Source organism: Mus musculus, chromosome 10 (assembly GCF_000001635.26).
Source record: "Mus musculus strain C57BL/6J chromosome 10, GRCm38.p6 C57BL/6J".
NCBI classification, from domain to species: Eukaryota; Metazoa; Chordata; class Mammalia; order Rodentia; family Muridae; genus Mus; species Mus musculus.
The window spans coordinates 77,227,300-77,245,656 of record NC_000076.6 but is presented as its reverse complement, the minus strand read 5'-3'; the positions used below and the strand labels follow the sequence as shown (position 1 = coordinate 77,245,656).

Sequence of the window (18,357 nt, the reverse complement as noted above, 5' to 3'; positions counted from 1 at the left end):
GAGATGCTGTAGGCTGGTTTCTCTGTCTTTTCAACTTTTATTTTCACCTTAAGTATATGGTGTTGTGCACCACATCTATGCAGTGCCCATAGAGGCCAGAACAGGTCATCAGATCTCCCAGACCTGGAGTTACATGGTTGGGAACCGCCATGTGGGTGCTGTGAATGGAACCCTGGTCCTCTGGGAGAAGGAGCCAGTGCTCTTAATCGCTGAGCCATCTCTCTAGCCCCTGGTTTCTGTCTTTCAACATAGCTTTTTTTTTTTTTATCTACCATGTCCTTGCTGCAAGGCATTCCGGGCTCATCTCTGACAGCTCCTGCTCACAAATCACTGGCTTCCCTAGCCCTGGTCCAGTGGTAGTTGGCAAGAGAGACTGAGTTCTGAATAGAAGTGTGCATGGAACTATGATAGACAGGCTTTGAGAACACACATATATAACAGAGCACATGTCCATAAATTTCTCCTTTTGAGAACACACACACACACACATGCATGCACACGTAAGGTACACGCCTCCCTCTTTGAGAACGCACACATGTATCCATACCTCGTGGACACACACTTCTCTCCTTGAGAACATATAAATGTACTTCTATCTGCAGATTGCAGCCATGTCTGTTTTCTTATTGGACCAGTGGTTTCCTCCAAATCCCATCCAAGACTCCATGACTCACTGCAGCTGCCCTTCTCTGGTAGCTGTACCTCCCTCTGCAGCTCCCACAGGCTTGCTTGGCTGCCATCATGTTTCCATGTGAAATGCCCCCCACCCCCAGCTCGTAGTCTGAATTTTTGTTACTCTGGTGTTACTTGGGATCGTGGAACCTTTAGGAGGTGGGGCCTAGCTGGAGGAAACAGGTCACTGAAGTAGGTCTTGAGGGGTCTAGCCTTACCTCCTTTTGGGTTTAGCCTTCTGCTTCTAAATCTGCTGAGATGTGAGGAACAAGCCGTATTACAAGTTCCCACCACCACAGAGTTGCCCGCCGCCATGCTTCTTCTGCCATGCCGAGAAGAAACCTTTCTTCCCTTAAGTTACCTGCGGGGCATTTTATCACAGTGGGGACAACATAACTGATACACCTGCCCACAGCTCAAATGCAACCATCTCAGGGTCATCCTGGACACAGACAGCATCCCTGCAGGCCACTCCAGTGAACATACACAAGTATATACTCCAGGTAGCCCTGCCCACTGGACTCCCTTCCTGGCTACGTGGGAAGAAAGGGGGAGGCTTTCTTTGAAACCAAAGCAAGTTCTCTCTGGAAGGAAGGGCAAGGGGGAGTATTGGCTGGTTCATAGAGCAGACTGAAGAGACCTTCTACTTCTCAGGGGTCTCAGAACACCAGCAGGGAAAGGTTTGTCTGGAAGAAGTGGATAGAGCCCATGCCATCCTCAGAGGTCACAATGGCTCGGGGCTCTGCTATCCCGTAGTTGCTTTTGCTTCTCTCCAGCTAAGACACAGGGCTCCACTCAGCCCGCGCTGGCTTCTGTGACCGACCCACTTCTGCTTGTTCCAGAGGCTCTGAGCAGTCCTTGCAAATTATTCTATTTATGAATATGTTGGCCTGAAAAAATGTTCTATTAGAAGAATGGCCTCCCCGGCAGCCAGTGTCCCCTGCCCCGCCCCCAACAATCCAGGACATTGGCAGGGTACTGAGGGAGCAAGTGGTAAAGCCCTGTCCTCAGGGGCAGCCAGGCGACCAAACAACCCATCCATGAGCCTCAGGCTGCAGCTACAGATGCCCGTGTATACAGAGGGCCATTGTGCTTGCCCATCACGTGCCTTCAAGCCCAGTCTTGGCTGCTCTTGGAAATGAGGAAATGTGGGGAACATGTCCCTCGGGCTGCATCTGACATTTGACATTCACTGCAAGGGGGAGCGTCTGGACTGGAGACGGCTCTCCAGACTAACCACTGAGTTGGTTTTAGAAACGGGCAGCCCTCACATGCCAGTAGCCTAGGACTGGCCCTTGTGCCAGCATACAGCTTTGGCCTTCACTGACTTCCGCCGGGACCAGGCAGGGCTGGCCTTTGGAAGTTGGTGGGTGAAGGAGACAAAAGGATGGGCATAGTTCATGAGCACACTTATGTATGTTTTCCTATAAACATATGTGAGTGTGCAAGCACATACCCTCTAGGAACACACACAAGTACACGCACAAAAATTCCAGGCACACACGAACACTTACAGACTCACAGAAGTACCGTGTAGAATTCTGAGATCTGAGAACACAATCCAGCCCTGAAAACATTTGCACACACACTCATGCCGGCCAGCCAGCCCCAGTGGTCAGGAGCTGTCAGATCAGGGAGGACCTGGATGTGACCTGGGGAGCTGCCTGCTCTTCCCTGTAGACACCCTCTGGCCAGCTCAGAGCCTTCTCCCTAAGGAGGTGTCTGTAATGGTTTGGGGGCCCTATAAGAGGGCAATCCCATGGCCGCCCCTAGCAGGATAAGAACAGAGAAGCAGGGGCTGTACTCGGTTCATCGGCATCACAGACATCGCGGCTTGGGGAGTGCGTTGTTGGAACTGTCCCCTAAAACCACAATTACGCAGCTGAGAGCCGGGTCCTGTGTGTTTACAGAATGCTGAAGCAATGGAAAGAGACCACTGTAAACACTGGAGAATTGCGAAATCACGTTTCTGAATGTCTGCCACGCAGAGTAGACCTGTGTTCTCAGCAGCAGCAAACAGTAGACCCAGTGGACACAAGCTCTCAGAAGGCAGAGCTTCTGCGTGTGGTACCTGCTGGACCACGGCTCACGATGATGGCCAGGAGGTTTGAAGAAATCTGGGTTCATGGTGAGCGATGGGTTGCCAGTCTCTATTCCAAGTTCTCTGATGTCTGTGGGTATTGGCTCTAGTCTGTGTTCTTCATCGACCTTAGCAGCCCTGTCCAGCGCTCTCTTTGCATGCCTGTGAGCAGAGGAGAGTGCTTCTGTACTCAGATGTGTTAAAAGACACAGTCCATTAATATCTGTGTATTCTCAAAGATCCACTATGGGGCCCTCCTTATAGAGGGGCCTTTGTAAATGTGGTCAGGGAGGCTCTGTGGTGATGAAATCCTTAGCAATGTCCAGGCAGTACCTACATGACATCACTGTGTTTTTACAAAGGATATAGGAAGAAATCAGACCCAGAAGTCATGTGATATCAAAATCAGAGCTTAGAGTGTATGACTCCCAATATTGGGCCCCAGGATTTATTGGCCTCTGAAAGACAATGACAGTGTCATTGACTGTGACAGTGGGGCTCACGTTGACCAAATGGAAGAATCTTGGTGGCCTCTCTCCACAGTGTGGCACTTTTTCAAGGCAGCCCTGGGACCCCAGAAATAACAGGGGCAACTCTGAATGGTCGGGAAAGATGCTCCCAGGGTGCTGGGCCTATCAGAAGTTACAGTGAGGGAAGAGGTTGGCCCTGGATGGGGATAGGACCGGATGCCCTGTGAGCCACTGGCCCCAGGTGATGGCAGTTCTCTAAGAACATGTATATGCACACGCATACATCCATGCACACGCATAGTCAACACCCATGTACATACATACCTACCGCTATGCAGACATGGACATGTGCATACGCACACACTGCTTCCCATGTGTGCACACTGTCAGGCACACTCTGCAGGCCTACAGGTGAAGGGGAGAGGAAGACATCATAGGCTGTAATGACTTCTTCTTTCTTCTTCTTCTTCTTCTTCTTCTTCTTCTTCTTCTTCTTCTTCTTCTTCTTCTTCTTCTTCTTCTTCTTCCTCTTTCTTCCTCTTCCTCTTCCTCTTCCTCTTCCTCTTCCTCTTCCTCTTCCTCTTCCTCTTCTTCTTCTTCTTCTTCTTCTTCTTCTTCTTCTTCTTCTTCTTCTTCTCTTTTGTAGACCAGGCTGGCTTCAAACTCAGAAATCCACCTGCCTCTGCCTCCCAAGTGCTGGGATTAAAGGTGTGCGCCACCACTGTCTGGCTGTAATGGCTTATGTTCACTGTCAACTTGACAGAATCTAGAGCCACCTAGAAATGGGCCTCTGGGCATGCTGGTAGGGAAATTATGCTAATTCAACTGGGAAGGCCTGTCCACTGTGGGTGGCACCACTCCCTATGGCCTACATAAACAAATAAAAGGAACTGAATACCAGAATGTATATCCTTCTCTGCTCCTTGACTGTGGATGCCATGTGACTAGCTGCTTCAGGCTCCTGCTGCCCTGACCTCTCCACCATAATGGTTTGTACCCCTTGAACAAAAGGCAGAATAGTCTTTCTCCCTTCAGTTGCTTTTGCCATGTAATTTTATCACCACAATGGAGAGGGAGTGGTGGCAAACTAAGCCATGGGCCAAGTGACAATATGATCATACGTGTGTTGGGGGATAGTCAACATGTTAGAGATGGGCAGGTAAGGGAAGGCCATGTCTGGCTCAGCCTCGGGATGACAAAAATCATCTGGATATCTGGGTTCCGGGTCCTCCCCAAAAGAAAGGCAGAAGGCCTGTCTTCAGAGCTCAGTGGGTGGCTCCAGGGTCAGAGGTTTCCCTTCTCACAGCCCACTGACCCCAATTCATCGTTGGGCACCCTGGCCTTTCCCAGAGTCAGCAGAGAGATGGGAGACTAAACAACCAAGTCCACTTCTCATTTCCCGAAAAACCCTTCTGGCCAAAATAAATAGATGTCCATCAGCTGCCGGTCGGCTGTGGACACGGGGTCTGCTCGGGGCAGGAAGGCTCCAGTTTCTAGAGGGTGGAGCAAGTCAGCTGAGACTTCGGAGAGGCTAAATTGCTAAGGCCCCTGAGAAACCCATACAGCTGGGATGGTTTTCTCCTGAGCTCAGCAGGCAGTAAGAGCCTAGTCACTCTAAAGACATTCTTCCCATGAGACTTGAACCCTACAGAAGCCCAGAAGCTACGCAAGGCCCTGTGCACAGCAGTCCATCACAACCTTCATTCCAAGGCTTAGTATTGATGTCAGCAGTAACCTTAACAAAATAGGTGAGCTAGTAGGCTGGAGTTGAGATCCTAGACATTAGTCCTTGGTGTCCAGAGCCAATCAGAAGCTGTACCCAATCCTGAAGTGTATGGGAGCAGTTATATAGGTCTCTGCCTAAGGGGCTCTGCTCCCGACCAACCTACAACTGTGAATTCTGCTTTATTCTGAGCCCCACCCCTACTTCTGCCCCGAGTGATGGCGTTGCTGTGTGAGGCCCGTCCCTTTCTTGGGTCATTGGAGTAGGGCCAGGAAGAACACAGGACTTGTAACAAGAGTGTAGAGGTGAACCATACTCAAAACTATGGGGATGCCAGTTCCCCCGGGCTGATTCACACATGCTGATGGCCCTCATCAAGTCCTTAGAGATGTGTAGTTACTCACAGAAGGAAGAGCTAGTGTGAGGAAGATGGCTGAGGAGGCCAGAGCCACAGGGAAAGAGGAAGATGTGTCCTGTCGATAGAGAGTGGGCAGGTAGGTGAGGGTGACAAGCCAGAAGCAGGGTCCAGGGGGCTGGCTTTGAGTGTCCACTTGACAGGTCCCTGGGTCTCTGATTGGACATGACTTTGAGCTATATGTGCAGTGTTTGGACGACACTTGAGTTTGGTAGGGTGAATGTTTCAGGGGCCATTTTCCTCACCAATACTGTGAACCTCATCTAATCCAGAAGGCTGGGGCGGGACTACAGTCAGTGACATTGGAACCGAGGTGCTCCACCCGTTAAAAAACAAAACAAAATAAACAAACAAAAAGCCCTCACTCTTAGCTGACAATGAACTCTATTTGGGTTCCAGATCTAAATGTAAAATGGAAAACTAACACCCACCCAAACTGTCACACAGGAGAAGTCGCAAGTGGCCTTGGAGCAATGACAGCATTTAAGACACAACATGGAAGGCATTCTCTACCAAAGGCCAGCCAGGCCTTGTTAACATTAGCAACTTCCGTTCTGGGGATGGAGATATGGCTACTGCAGGAGACCCGAGTCTGGTTCCCAGCATCCACATGATGGATATGCTGGTTAGATTTTTTGTCATCCTGACACAAGCTGGAGTCATCTGAAGGGAGGAAGCCTCAATGAAGAGAATGCCTCCAACAGACTGACCTGTAGGAAAGCCAGTGGGGGCCTTTTCTTGATTATGATTGATGTGGGAGGGCCCAGATCACTGTGGGCCCCAGAAGGTAGTCCTGGGGTGTATACGAAAACAAACTGAGCAAGCCACAAAGATCAAGCCAGTAAGCAACACTCCTTCGTGGCCTCTGCTTCAGTTCTCACCTCCAGGTTCCTGCCTGGAGCTCCTGCCTTGACTTCCCTAATTGTAAACTGTCACCCGGGAATGTACGATGACATAAAATCTTTCGTCTCCAGGTTGCTTCTGGCTAGTAGTCTATGATAGCAAAAGAAAGCAAAATCAGAAGAGTGGTTCACAGCCATTTGTAACTCCAGCTCCCAGGGACCCAGCCTCCTCTCCGGGCCTCCTACAGACACATATGTATCCACACCCACAGACACAGACACACATGCATAAATAAAAACTAAAAATCTAAAACTAACACACTTCTGTTCCATAAAAGATGTTGGTGAAAGAGTGTGTAGCCAAGCCAGGCTAGGAGAAAAAAATGACACATGATACCTCAAGGATGCCAAGGATTGTTAAGACCCAACAATAAGAAAAATGAATAACGTAATTTTTAAAAGGTACCAAAAGATGGGTGGTAGTGGTGCACACATAACTTTTATCCAAGCTCTTGGGAGGCTGAGGCAGGTGTGTCTGAGTTTGAGGCCAGCCTGGTCTACAGAGTGAGTTCTAGGACATCCAAGGGGAACCCTGTCTCAAAAAACAAAGCAGCAACAACAAAACCAATAATAACCAAAAAGGCCTGAACACTTCTCAGTAACGCAGAGGTTTCAAATGGGTACATGAAAGGAGGCACCATGGGGCTGGAAAGATGGCTCAGTGGTTAAGAGCACTGACTGCTCTTTTGAAGGATCCTGAGTTCAATTCCCAGCAACCACATGGTGGCCCACAACCATCCGTAAGGAGATCTGACTCCCTCTTCTGGGGTGTCTGAAGACAGCTACAGTGTACTTACATATAATAAATAAATAAATCTTTAAAAGGGAGGGAGGAAGGGAGGGAGGGAGGGAGGGAGGGAGGGAGGGAGGGAGGGAGGGAGGGAGGGAGGTGGTGCAGCAGCCACATTCCTAACCAAGCAAGGAAGCCACAGAGCAGTCCGGTAGCTGGTGAATGACTGAATAAGTAGACTCACCCACGTAACAGAACGATTTGAGCTGGAAAGGAATGTGCCACCAGGCCTCAAGAAGACAAGGAAGCCTTAAAGGCGCGGTGTTAAGTGAACCTGTCGGAAAGGCTTCAGGCTGTAGGACCCCCACAGTGTGATGCTCTGTAAATGCAAGACCGTGGGAGCGGTAGAAGTTCTGGGGCTGCTGAGGTTCTGGGGGTGCAGTGGGACGGTATGGGTTTGCACACAGGGGCTTCGAGGGCCAGGGAGCTGTTATATGACACAGTAATGACTGATAGATGTCATTAAGCATTTGTGCAGAGTGCCAGCAAGAGCAAACCTGCTGCCCTCCGGTGACAATGCTGGCAGGCTCTCTCAGATGCAGCGTGGGTGGGACTCTGTGCTTACACCACATCTTGCTGGTTGCCAGCCACAGCCTCTCCCGGCTGCTGGGCTTGTCTCCCTGGCCCTGGAGAGCTAAGTCGGGCCCCACCCACCTCTGGGTGTTTTCAGAGTATAAAGCACCTGCCCACACAGGTCTCAGATCCCCTGGCAAAGGCTGTGTGCTGTGTGAAGCATCAGTCTGATATGCACGGGATCCTGACCCCGTTCCTGGGTGTATCTGATAGAACTTCCACAGTCCTCAGGTTAGCCTCTGTTAAAATGCAGCCCCTGATCTCCAGGTCCAGACTGGGGCCCAATATCTCGTTCCTACCTAGAGCCCCTTCTGTGACTCCCCCCTCATGGCTGTTAAGCATCTTAGCGCTGCCCCAAAGTGAGGCTGTACAGAGGCACCCAGCATGCCTTTGGGAGCAGTAGAGCCAGACCTGCACCCACTTTGCCTGTGTGTCACCCAGTACTAAGGATGCGATGTTCAAGAGTGTGGGAAGCCACATGTGCCGTTGCAGAGTGGCACTGACTACTGCTGGCCACCACGCATAAGTTTGGACAAACAACCAATGTGTACATATGCAGTAAAGTTTTTTTGCAAAGACACTGCCTGGCCCGGGCATGATAATGAGGCTTTGAGAGTATAACCAATCAGATGTGAGACATGCAAATGAGGTATGATAATGAGGCTCTGTGAGGTACAGAGAGAGAGAGTAGCCAATCAGATGAGGAACATGCAAATGAGGCGTAGTGCATAACCAATCCGGGTGTGAGACACGCCTCTCCTAGGCCTATATAAGCAGCACTAGTTCTGGGCTCGGGGTCTTTTCGCCTCTGCAATCAAGCTCTCCCAATAAACGTGTGCAGAAGGATCCTGTTGCAGCGTCATTCTTGCTGGTCTAGTCCAGCGTGCGCAAGACAAGAGGAAGGGAGAAAACATCTCAGGGTGTGGACTTAACCTCAGCCGTGTGGACTTCTATGAGCCTGAGGGCATTCTCCCTACACGCTAACTCAGTTTAGAGTCCTCTACACTCTGTGGTCTTCTGTGTCGCCAAGTCAGGTCACTCACCCATGACATCGTTCAGGAGAAATGGAAGAAGTGTGCAGAAGGTGACTATCCCAGTCCCAGTGAGGCTGAGACAGCCACCCCCAGCCTGCTCAGGTCAGGATCACAGGCTCCAGGCTAAATTACCCTCTACCTCCCTTAAGGTCAGTAGAGAGAGCCCCTGCTTCTCTGTTCTCATCCTGCTAAGGGCAGCCATGGGGCTGCCTTCTTATTGGCCCTCCAAACCATTACAGACACCTCCTTAGGGAGAAGGAGCTGAGCTGAGCCAAATTGGGTGTCTATGGGGGAGAGCAGACAGCTCCCTAAATCACATCCAGGTCTTCCCTGATTTGACCACTCTCTGGGGCTCGCTGGCCATAGGGAGGAGACATTGGTCTTCACAACCTTCAAGTGGATCTGTAGCAGGAATGGTGGGGACACCTTTATGTAGACGCAGGGGGTTTGGGGGGTGGGGACAACCACAAAAGCATCTCCTGCAGGAGGACCTAATTGAGGACTGCCTAAGAGACCAAGAATTGCTGGTTGCAGACAATGCCAGCCAATCAGGAACGGCTGTTTAGAAGAGATGCTTTCTTGGGACCAATGGGGTGCCGGTGGAGGGTGTTAAAGGAGCTTGCAGCAGTGCTCAGGTGAGCTTGCTGCAGCATTTCTCACCTGCTCCCGGAGTCTGTGTCATTGACTCTGTAACTACCTCACCTCCAACCCCCAAGGGCAGGTAAGGTCGGGGGCGAGTAGACCAGAACACAGGTAACAGCGGATCCACCCCACTAGAGGCTAGAGGCACATACCTGGGGTCAAGGGACTTGAAGAACACACGAGAACAGCAGCCTTTGGGCCCAGCGATTTTTCCTTCATAAAACTCCAACCCCACATCCGGGTCCCTAAGTCACCAGGCCTGCATGAAAGCCCCCTACCCCGATTCATCTTTCTCAATAAGGAAAACAACGGTCTCTGATCAGTATTCCAGCATTGGGGTTCTCTGCATTGCCCGCACTATCCCCTAAGCTATCTCCCCATGTCCAGCTCACACCAAGCATGGGGATAAATCTTCCCTCAGTGGCTGGACTGGGACTGACTCCAAGGCCCAAACCCCAGGGACCAACGTGAGTACCCCTGTCTTCTCACCTGGGACTCGAGCCCTCTGAGGATAGCCAACAGAAGACTTGCGTTGGAATAACAGCCCTGGTGTGAGGAAGAGAGCATGGGCCCTGCAGGACCCCTCCCCTCTCCCCACTCCTAACCACCCCCCACCCCCCACAAAACGACCTCTGGCTTTCAAGTCTTCCAAATCTTGCCTACCTACTCCTCTGCCTCCTGCTCTGGGACCCAGCAGGCCACACTTATGCCCTGGTTTTCTTCCATGTGGAACAACAGGATCCCATTTAGAGATGGCTGCCCCCTGCTTCTCAGGGTCATTCTGATGGGAGGTGGCCAGAAGTCCCACAGATTCCAGACAGGGGCGGGGGTGGGGGGCAACGGGGGTTAATGACTCATTTATGAGTCAGGTCAAGGTCAAAGGGCACAGTCAGACACTTAAACCGGCTGGGCACATGAGAGACAAGAAGGAGCTGGCTGTGAGTGGGAGGGGCTTCCTGTGGCAGGATGGGAATGGGAGGGGCTACCTGTGGCAGGAGCAGAGCTGGAGAACGTGAGAACTTCAGAGGGGGAGCAAGGTTGATTGTGTGTGTTGAAGCTGGTCATCATGGCATCTGTGGCCAGGAGTTGTCCCGCCGTGTGCCCAGCCCCCGGCCTCAGGGAGTCATGCCGGGCAGTCAGCAGGAAGGAAACCAGGCATCAAGGGCTTGACCAGCCAGTCTGGCTGTCCTGGCGCCCTATTTGGGACCCTGGCGCCGGTCCGTCCAAAGGCCAAATGAAGCTATTCTTGGTGCTGATGCCCTGACCAGGGGCTCCTTAAAAGGCTGTGTGCAGCTTTGAGGTGCCCTCAGAGCACCAGGGCTTGCCCTCTGCCAGCTGAGAACATGGGCATCTACTTCAACCAAGGTCACGCCCCTTCCTTCTTCCTAGGAATGTCCCTTGGATTTCTATAAAGTTGAGGACACTTTGGCCTGGGGTGTGCAGGGAGGAGGGACTGAGCTTAGAGCCTCATGACCTCACTGTAGAGACACAAGTTTTGGCCATACTGGGAGCCAGTGGTGAGGACTTATTTTTAGATGTTCTTAACCCAATATCTGGAGTGTGCTCAAATAATACACTAGTTTTGGTAGTGCCAAAAAATAAAAAATAAAAATAAAACTTTTAGGTGATCCACTCAGTGGAAAGAACCGTAGGTGTTCGTCAGCTTGTACTGCCCAAGATTGATAGGAACTTTTCCTCCTGTTCCTGTAAGGGGCAGGTGCACCCAACTCACCCAGATTTGTAGCCTCTGGTCATTTTTGTTCTCTTCCGCAGGGTCATGAGCACATGCTAGCAACAGGAGCCATGAGCCTGGCTTGCTGGCCTCTCTCTGCAACATTGCTGACCTACAGAAACACACAGCACAATGTTAAACAAGAGGTACAGAAGACAGAACAGGAGCTGCCTGGGGCTCCCCCAAGCACTACTGGCTGCTGGACAGCACCGTGAGCAGTTCTCTGGTGATGTGAAGATGGAGAGGCCAGCTGGGCTCAGCCACATTAGGCTTCTATATTTCAGGGTCTTCTCCTCCGAAGAGATGTCTGCGGAGTTGTGAAGAAAGCATCCAGCCCCAGCCCCACCTCCACAGCTCCCAAGGTCTAAGTGAAAGACCTTATCCGGGAGAACCCTAGAACACAGTAATGATAAGAATGACTGGTTCTGGGCTGGAGAGATGGCTCAGTGGTTAAGAGCACTGACTGCTCTTCCAGAGGTCCTGAGTTCGATTACCAGCACCTACATAGTGACTCACAAACCATCAACCACATGGCGGCTCACAACCATCCGTAATAGGATCCAGTGCCCTCTTTTGGTGTGTCTGAAGACAGCTACAGTGTACTCATCTAGATAAAATAAATAAATCTCAGGAGGAGGAGAAGGAGGAGGAGGAGGAGGAGGAGGAGGAGGAGGAGGAGGAGGAGGAGGAGGAGGAGGAAGAAGAAGAAGAAGAAGAAGAAGAAGAAGAAGAAGAAGAAGAAGAAGAAGAAGAAGAAGAAGAAGAAGAAGAAGAAGAAGAAGAAGAAAAAGAAGAAGAAGAAAACGGCTGGTTCCCTATTGGTCACCATGGCATCCCTGAGCCCCCACCAGCTGTCCTTGATCTTATGCACCCAGATGAGAGGCTCACAGGAGGATGAGTTACACATGCTTTGGGTATGGCCAGGGCCTCTCTACATTGTGTGAGGACCTGAAAGCTGCAGTTCTCAACCTTCCTAACACTGCCACCCTTTAATACAGTTCCTCACATTGTGGTGACCCCCAACCATAACATTTCATTGCTGCTTCATGACTGTAATTTTGCCACTGTTACCCTTCTTGTAACAGACTATATAAATATCTGATAGTCAGGATATCTGTTATGGGACTCTAAAAGGGGTCCCGACCCACAGGTTGAGAACCACTGGGTGTAGAGGGAGCAAATAAAGGACCTCCTCCTCCTTTATCATGCCTTCTCAGACATGCCTCCTTTCAGTGTGCACTGCTGGACTTCTGAGCACACTGTACTGGTGGCCTGAGATCTATGGCTGTCCCAGGATGAGAGTCTCCTGGATGGCTATTCTGATTGCACCCCCTTTCCCACCTGGCTTAGTTTGAATTTACTGTCTGTCCTTAAGCCAACTGCTTCCTTTGAGTTTATTTTTTCCTTTCCCACTAAAATCTGCACCTCCTGGCACCTCCTCTCAAGTGCCTTGGGTTGGCTACCTAGCATCAGCTCTATATTCAAAATACCCTTCCAGCTGGTTCACCTGTTACCTCCCCCTCTTCTTCACACTGTCACGGTCTGACCCCTTGTCCCTCTAGCTTCAGTCATCATCTGAGTTCTCCCTGCTCCCCATCCTCGGTGCATGGTGTTCCCCTCCTTGGTGCATAGTGCTCCCTGGAAGTCTAGGCATAAAGTCATTCCCTCACATTGCTTCCTTAGTGTTCCTGAGGATGTCTCTGTCCACAGTACTCACAGGGGTCTCTCTCCATTCAGAGGCCCACCCACTCGGACTGCTCTGCCTGCTCAGCACCGCTGCCCTCTGTCATCGCACAACCTCCAGCTTCCTGCTCAGCAAGCCACTTCTGACCCCAATGACTTGGCCCCAGTTTGTCTTTCTTCTTTAGCATGAATCTTATACACATGATGTCCTAGTTAGCGTTTCTATCGCTGTGATGAAACACTATGACCAAAGGCAACTTGGGGAGGAAAGGGTTTATTCGGCCTCTGCTTATCACTGTTCATCACTGAAGGAAGTCAGGACAGGAGCTCAAGTAGGACAGGACTCTGGAGGCAAGAGCTGATGAAGAGGCCACGAGGAGAGCTGCTTATCAGCTCGCTTTACATGGCTTTCTCAGCCTGATATCTTACTGAACCCCGACTACCAGCCTGGGGGTGGCCCCACTGACAGTGGGCGGGGCTCTCCCTCATCCATCACTAATTAAGAAAATGTTCTCTAGCTGGTCGTATGCAGGCATTTTCTCAATTGAGTCCCCTCTTCCCTGATGGTTCTAGCTTGTGTCCAGTTAAAACTGTCAGCACCTACAGTGAGCTTTGCCTCTTTATCTTGACAGCTACACTGGTCCTCTGTGGGAACGTGGATCTCCAGAAAGGGTCAGGTTTCAGTCTCCATGGGCTTCATTCACCAATAGAGCCTGAGTACCACAGCTGCACCTGGCACTCAGTAGGCACACAGTAGGCATGCAGTAGGCACACAGTAAGTCTTCCTGCAGTGTGTGAGGTGCAGATGCCCACAGTGAGTGCCTCAAGCCTGCCTCCAACTGCAGCAGCAGGGATGGATTCAGACTCTGGCTCACCCTGACTCCAGGCCAACACAGTGCTGCTTCACCTTGAGGGCCACAGGCATCAGTAAACAAGCTGAGTACTGAACACAGCTGGCCCCGTCCCTGCTGACCCTGCTGAGCACGGAAATAATGGCACTGACGACTCAACCTTGCCGTCCAAGTCATCTTAGATTAAGAATGTTCTTGAGCCGGGCAGTGGTGGCGCACGCCTTTAATCCCAGCACTTGGGAGGCAGAGGCAGGCAGATTTCTGAGTTCGAGGCTAGCCTGGTCTACAGAGTGAGTTCCAGGACAGCTGGGGCTTTACAGAGAAACCCTGTCTCCAAAAAACAAAAGAAAAAAAGAAAAAGAAAAAAAGAGAATGTTCCCAAATGTCTCCGACTTATTGTTGCAATGTATCTCTATGGTGTGACACTATGTATCTGTATGGTGTAACACTATATATCTCTATGGTGTGACACAATGTATTTCTGTGGTGTAATACCATGCAGCCCCATAGCCTTGGGGAGCCTGGGATATTACCCACCAGGCAGTAAAGATCTGTATGTCTAGACACAGCGGGGGTTGAACTAGATAAAGGCTAGCCATACTGAAGACCCAGGACAAACACATCTCCTGGGGTAACTAGGAAGGAGGCAGTGGGGAGGCCAGCTGTAGAAAGTTTGCAGAACACTCCCTGTTTCCCAAAGGGTCCCTGCAGGGCTCTCAGGAGCACAGTTACCTGCTTGCTGAGCTCACACCTCTGGTCTCTCCTGGTTGCCCCAGTCCTATTCCCTGGAGGCTTGTTGTCCTGCATGTAAATGGGGTTTCCAGATCTCCTTCATGCACTCTCTGCCAGAAAATTCAATTCCATACCTTCTTTCCCAGGAACTGGGTAGGCATCAGCTGAAGGAGTGGGGCATGCTGGTCCTGCTTTTCTTCTGGGAGATAGGAATTTGGCATCTATACCATCCTTCCCAGAATCACCTAATGGCTCGTCCCAAATAGCCCGCTAAAACCTGCACTGCCTTACCCCATTCTTTAGTCCCTGGATATTTGCTCCAAGGTTAGGAACACCAAATAGCCCGCTAAAACCTGCACTGCCTTACCCCATTCTTTAGTCCCTGGACATTTGCTCCAAGGTTAGGGACACCAAATAGCCCGCTAAAACCTGCACTGCCTTACCCCATTCTTTAGTCCCTGGATATTTGCTCCAAGGTTAGGGACACGACAGGCACTGTGGGCCTCGTCTTCTAGGAGCCATATCTGAGAAACAGGCAGTTGGATGTGACCCTAAACTTGGTCTCTCTCTAGAGAGTCCAGTGTGCCTCGGAAGCTGCCCTCTGCCCTGGTCAGCACCTCTTCTCTGCTCCAGTGTTCCCCAAGGTTGCCTTCCCTGAGCTTTGCTACTGAGCATAATTCTTTCCCAGAACCACCTTGGCCTCCGCTGTGCCACGCTGCCCCCATTCTTCAGCAACAGTCCGTCTGCCAGCTCAGCTATAACGCTGCTGGCTGAGGAACTGAGGAATGGGAGACAGGCCCCTGCTCTGGTCTACCCACGCAGAGGGCACATTCTTAGGTCCCCCCCCCCCACAACTTAAACAGAGGACACATCTTGGTGGACATCTGGCTCTGTGCCAACTTCTGCTCTTAAAGTGTTAGCTATGAGATGCCCACCTGACAGGAACCAGAAGCAAATGATTGGCTGAGTGCCTGTCTGCCATATCCAGGACCAGGACAAGGGGGAGGGGGGTAGAGGGCGGATGTACCTTGAGTTCTCAGCTAACTCCACATAGCTGCAGCACACTGCATTTTCCATGGGCTGTGGTTCCTATGGGCTATGTCTCTTGGACTATGATCCTTGTAAGGTTTTGTCTCCACGGGTGATGTCCTCATGGACTGTGGGTTATGAGCCCATGGGCTGTGGTCCCCACTCATTGTGGTCTCTGTGGCCTGTGGTTGTGTGGGTTGCCATCTCTCTAATTATGCTGTGGCCAATCATCTGCCTTCCTAAGGCACTGGCTGTGAGTTCATCATCACTTGGCTCAGCTCGCCTGCTCACCACCCGCAGCTGGCTGTGTCTAGTATATTTTGGGCTATCACAACCGTTATCTCCACTCCTGGGGCTCTGACCAGCTCATTCCCCGGGCTCCAGACCTATTCTCTGGAGTCAGAGTTGATTAAGTAAAGCCAGCTAAACTTGCCCCCTGGGATTCCCAGCAACCATGGTCACCTTGCCGGTCGCTTTTAATCACCCACTTGCGTCAGCCGCATCAGGGTTGCCCCTGTACCCCAAGGCCAAGGCAGCCTTGACTCGGTGGGAGCTGGCTAGTGTTGAAAGGGGCTCTGTCCTCCACAAGGGCTTCACCCTGGACAGATACACAGGGCCTTTGTTCCCTCCCAGAGTCCCAGAAGGCCATCCGCAGCTGTGGCTCTCAGTCATGTCTGGCTTTCTCTCTTTCCAGGACTTGTCTCTCCAGCCACAGAACTTGCTGGCAATGCTGTATCCAGCCATATCCAAACACATGCTATGGACACCTGGGAAGCAGGCCTCTCAGTTAAGAAATGCCTCCATCAGATTGCCCGTAAGGGACATCTGTAGGGCGTTTTATTAATTAATGATTGGTGTGGGGTGCCCAGTTGACTGTGGGTGGTATCGCCTCTGGGCAGGTGGTCCTAGATTATATATATATATATACATATATATACATATATATATATTTTTTTTTTTAAGTGAGCTGAGCAAGCCAGGAATTAGCATTCTTCCCTGGGCTCTGTGTTTCAGTTCCTGCCTCCAAGTTCCTGATTTGAGGGTCTGCTCTGACCTCTTCCAGTGATGGACTCTAAGCTGTAATGTCGAATAAACCTGTTTCTCCCCAGGTTTCTTTTGGCCATGGTATTGATCACAGCAATAGAAAGCACACTAAGATACTCCTCTACCTGGCCACTGACCTGGACCTGCCCAGCAGACTTGCCTGACATCCCCCACTTTCAGAGCTAGCGTGTGCTAGTCAGGATGAGGCGCACAGAACAGTAGAACCACCCAGAAGTTTCTACTTTAGAAGCATCCTGGCCTCTACTCAACCTTCCCTGGGTTTTGGCTGGCTTTTATATCCATCATCAGTACCCACTAAGTTGCTTCAGGTTACTTGCTGTGTTTTGTAATAATGCTGTACTTAACATTAACACTCACGGTCTTCTCATCCCCTCTCCCTCATTGGATCCCAGCCTGGACCTGAAACCTAGTGTTTACTGCTCAGTCCCTCTGATCCCTCTGGTCAGTCTTAGATACAAGACGGGGTGTGTTCCATTGTAGGCCAGGACCCTCTGATTCCTGACTGTCTGCTCAATCCCCACCCCACACGTGTTCCTCAGACACTTCCCACAAATGGGGTGCCTCTCAGCATTTCTGGAGGCTCCCACACCCATCCTGGGCACTGCTGGCTCTTTGTGATGCATCTGGATCCCCCCCCCCCTTATTTCCTGTTCATAGGTGACTACGCAGACAAGCCTTTATTGGCTGCTCCACTGCCTCTGGGCTTTTGTCCCCCCACCCCTTAGACCAGCCTTCAAAGCCACTTCCCTGCTAGGGATCGCAGTCCTTTGTGCATTCATACAGTGGGACGACAATGAGATCATGAGTTACATGTCACCCTGCTCTGAAAGGGTCTGAAGTGTCCACTATGTGCATGGAGCTTGATTTGCTGCAGAGAATAGATGGGACACAGGCCAGAACTGACCCCAAGGCACATACAGGTGGGGGGGGGGTGCTGTCATGTGTTCCCCAACTAAGGGCGTCTGACGGTGAGAGCTCTGACAGTACTTGTCTGCAGCAGAAGTGCATGATGGGATGGATGGGCTGGGGAAAGGCTCAGGCCTGAGCACAGGGGCAGAGACAGAAAATTCAAGTGTCTGCCATATCCAGGGATCCACCCCATAATCAGCATCCAAACGCTGACACCATTGCATACACTAGCAAGATTTTATCGAAAGGACCCAGATGTAGCTGTCTCTTGTGAGACTATGCCGGGGCCTAGCAAACACAGAAGTGGATGCTCACAGTCAGCTAATGGATGGATCACAGGGCTCCCAATGGAGGAGCTAGAGAAAGAACTCAAGGAGCTAAAGGGATCTGCAACCCTATAGGTGGAACAACATTATGAACTAAACAGTACCCCGGAGCTCTTGACTCTAGCTGCATATGTATCAAAAGATGGCCTAGTCGGCCATCACTGGAAAGAGCGGCCCATTGGACACGCAAACTTTATATGCCCCAGTACAGGGGAACGCCAGGGCCAAAAAGGGGGAGTGGGTGGGTAGGGGAGTGGGGGTGGGTGGGTATGGGGGACTTTTGGTATAGCATTGGAAATGTAAATGAGCTAAATACCTAATAAAAAAATGGAAAAAAAAAAAAAGAAAATTCAAGTGTCCTTCGCAGAAAGGCGGAGCAGTGGCAAAGAGGAGCAACTGAGGTAAATAGAGTACAGGGGAGACAGGGATACCCCTGGAATACCCGTCTTTAGAAGGGTGGAGTCAGGGTCAGGAGGTGCCTAGAGGCATTTGGCTGACCGTGACCAGAGGCAGGTGGAGCCAGGGGCCAGTGTGTGGGACTGAGCCAGGGGGTGGTAAACATGCTCACAGGATACTGAGCTTCAGAGCTGGAAGCGGGCACTAGGAAGAAGGGAAGTGTTTAGCATGTGTGGAGTCCCAGTATACATTGCAGGGACCGTGAGGGTCTAGACCATTATGAAGAAGGGCCTAGGGAAGACACACATTCCCACCAGCCAGATCCCTCAGCCT

The 18,357-nt window shown here is 51.1% G+C and overlaps 1 long non-coding RNA gene across 3 annotated transcripts in view; it reads right to left on the bottom strand.

The window, feature by feature from the left end:
- Positions 1-2,615: 2,615 nt before the first annotated feature.
- The window catches only part of Gm35837, a 36,655-nt gene continuing 20,913 nt past the window's right edge, over positions 2,616-18,357 (bottom strand). For 2 of the 3 annotated variants that reach the window (XR_871847.2, XR_003949011.1), the window contains exon 3: positions 10,097-11,145. This is a non-coding gene — a long non-coding RNA (predicted gene, 35837). Of the gene's footprint in view, positions 2,915-10,096; positions 11,146-18,357 lie in introns of those variants that run through there. The other variant, XR_871846.2, reaches the window with a different exon arrangement.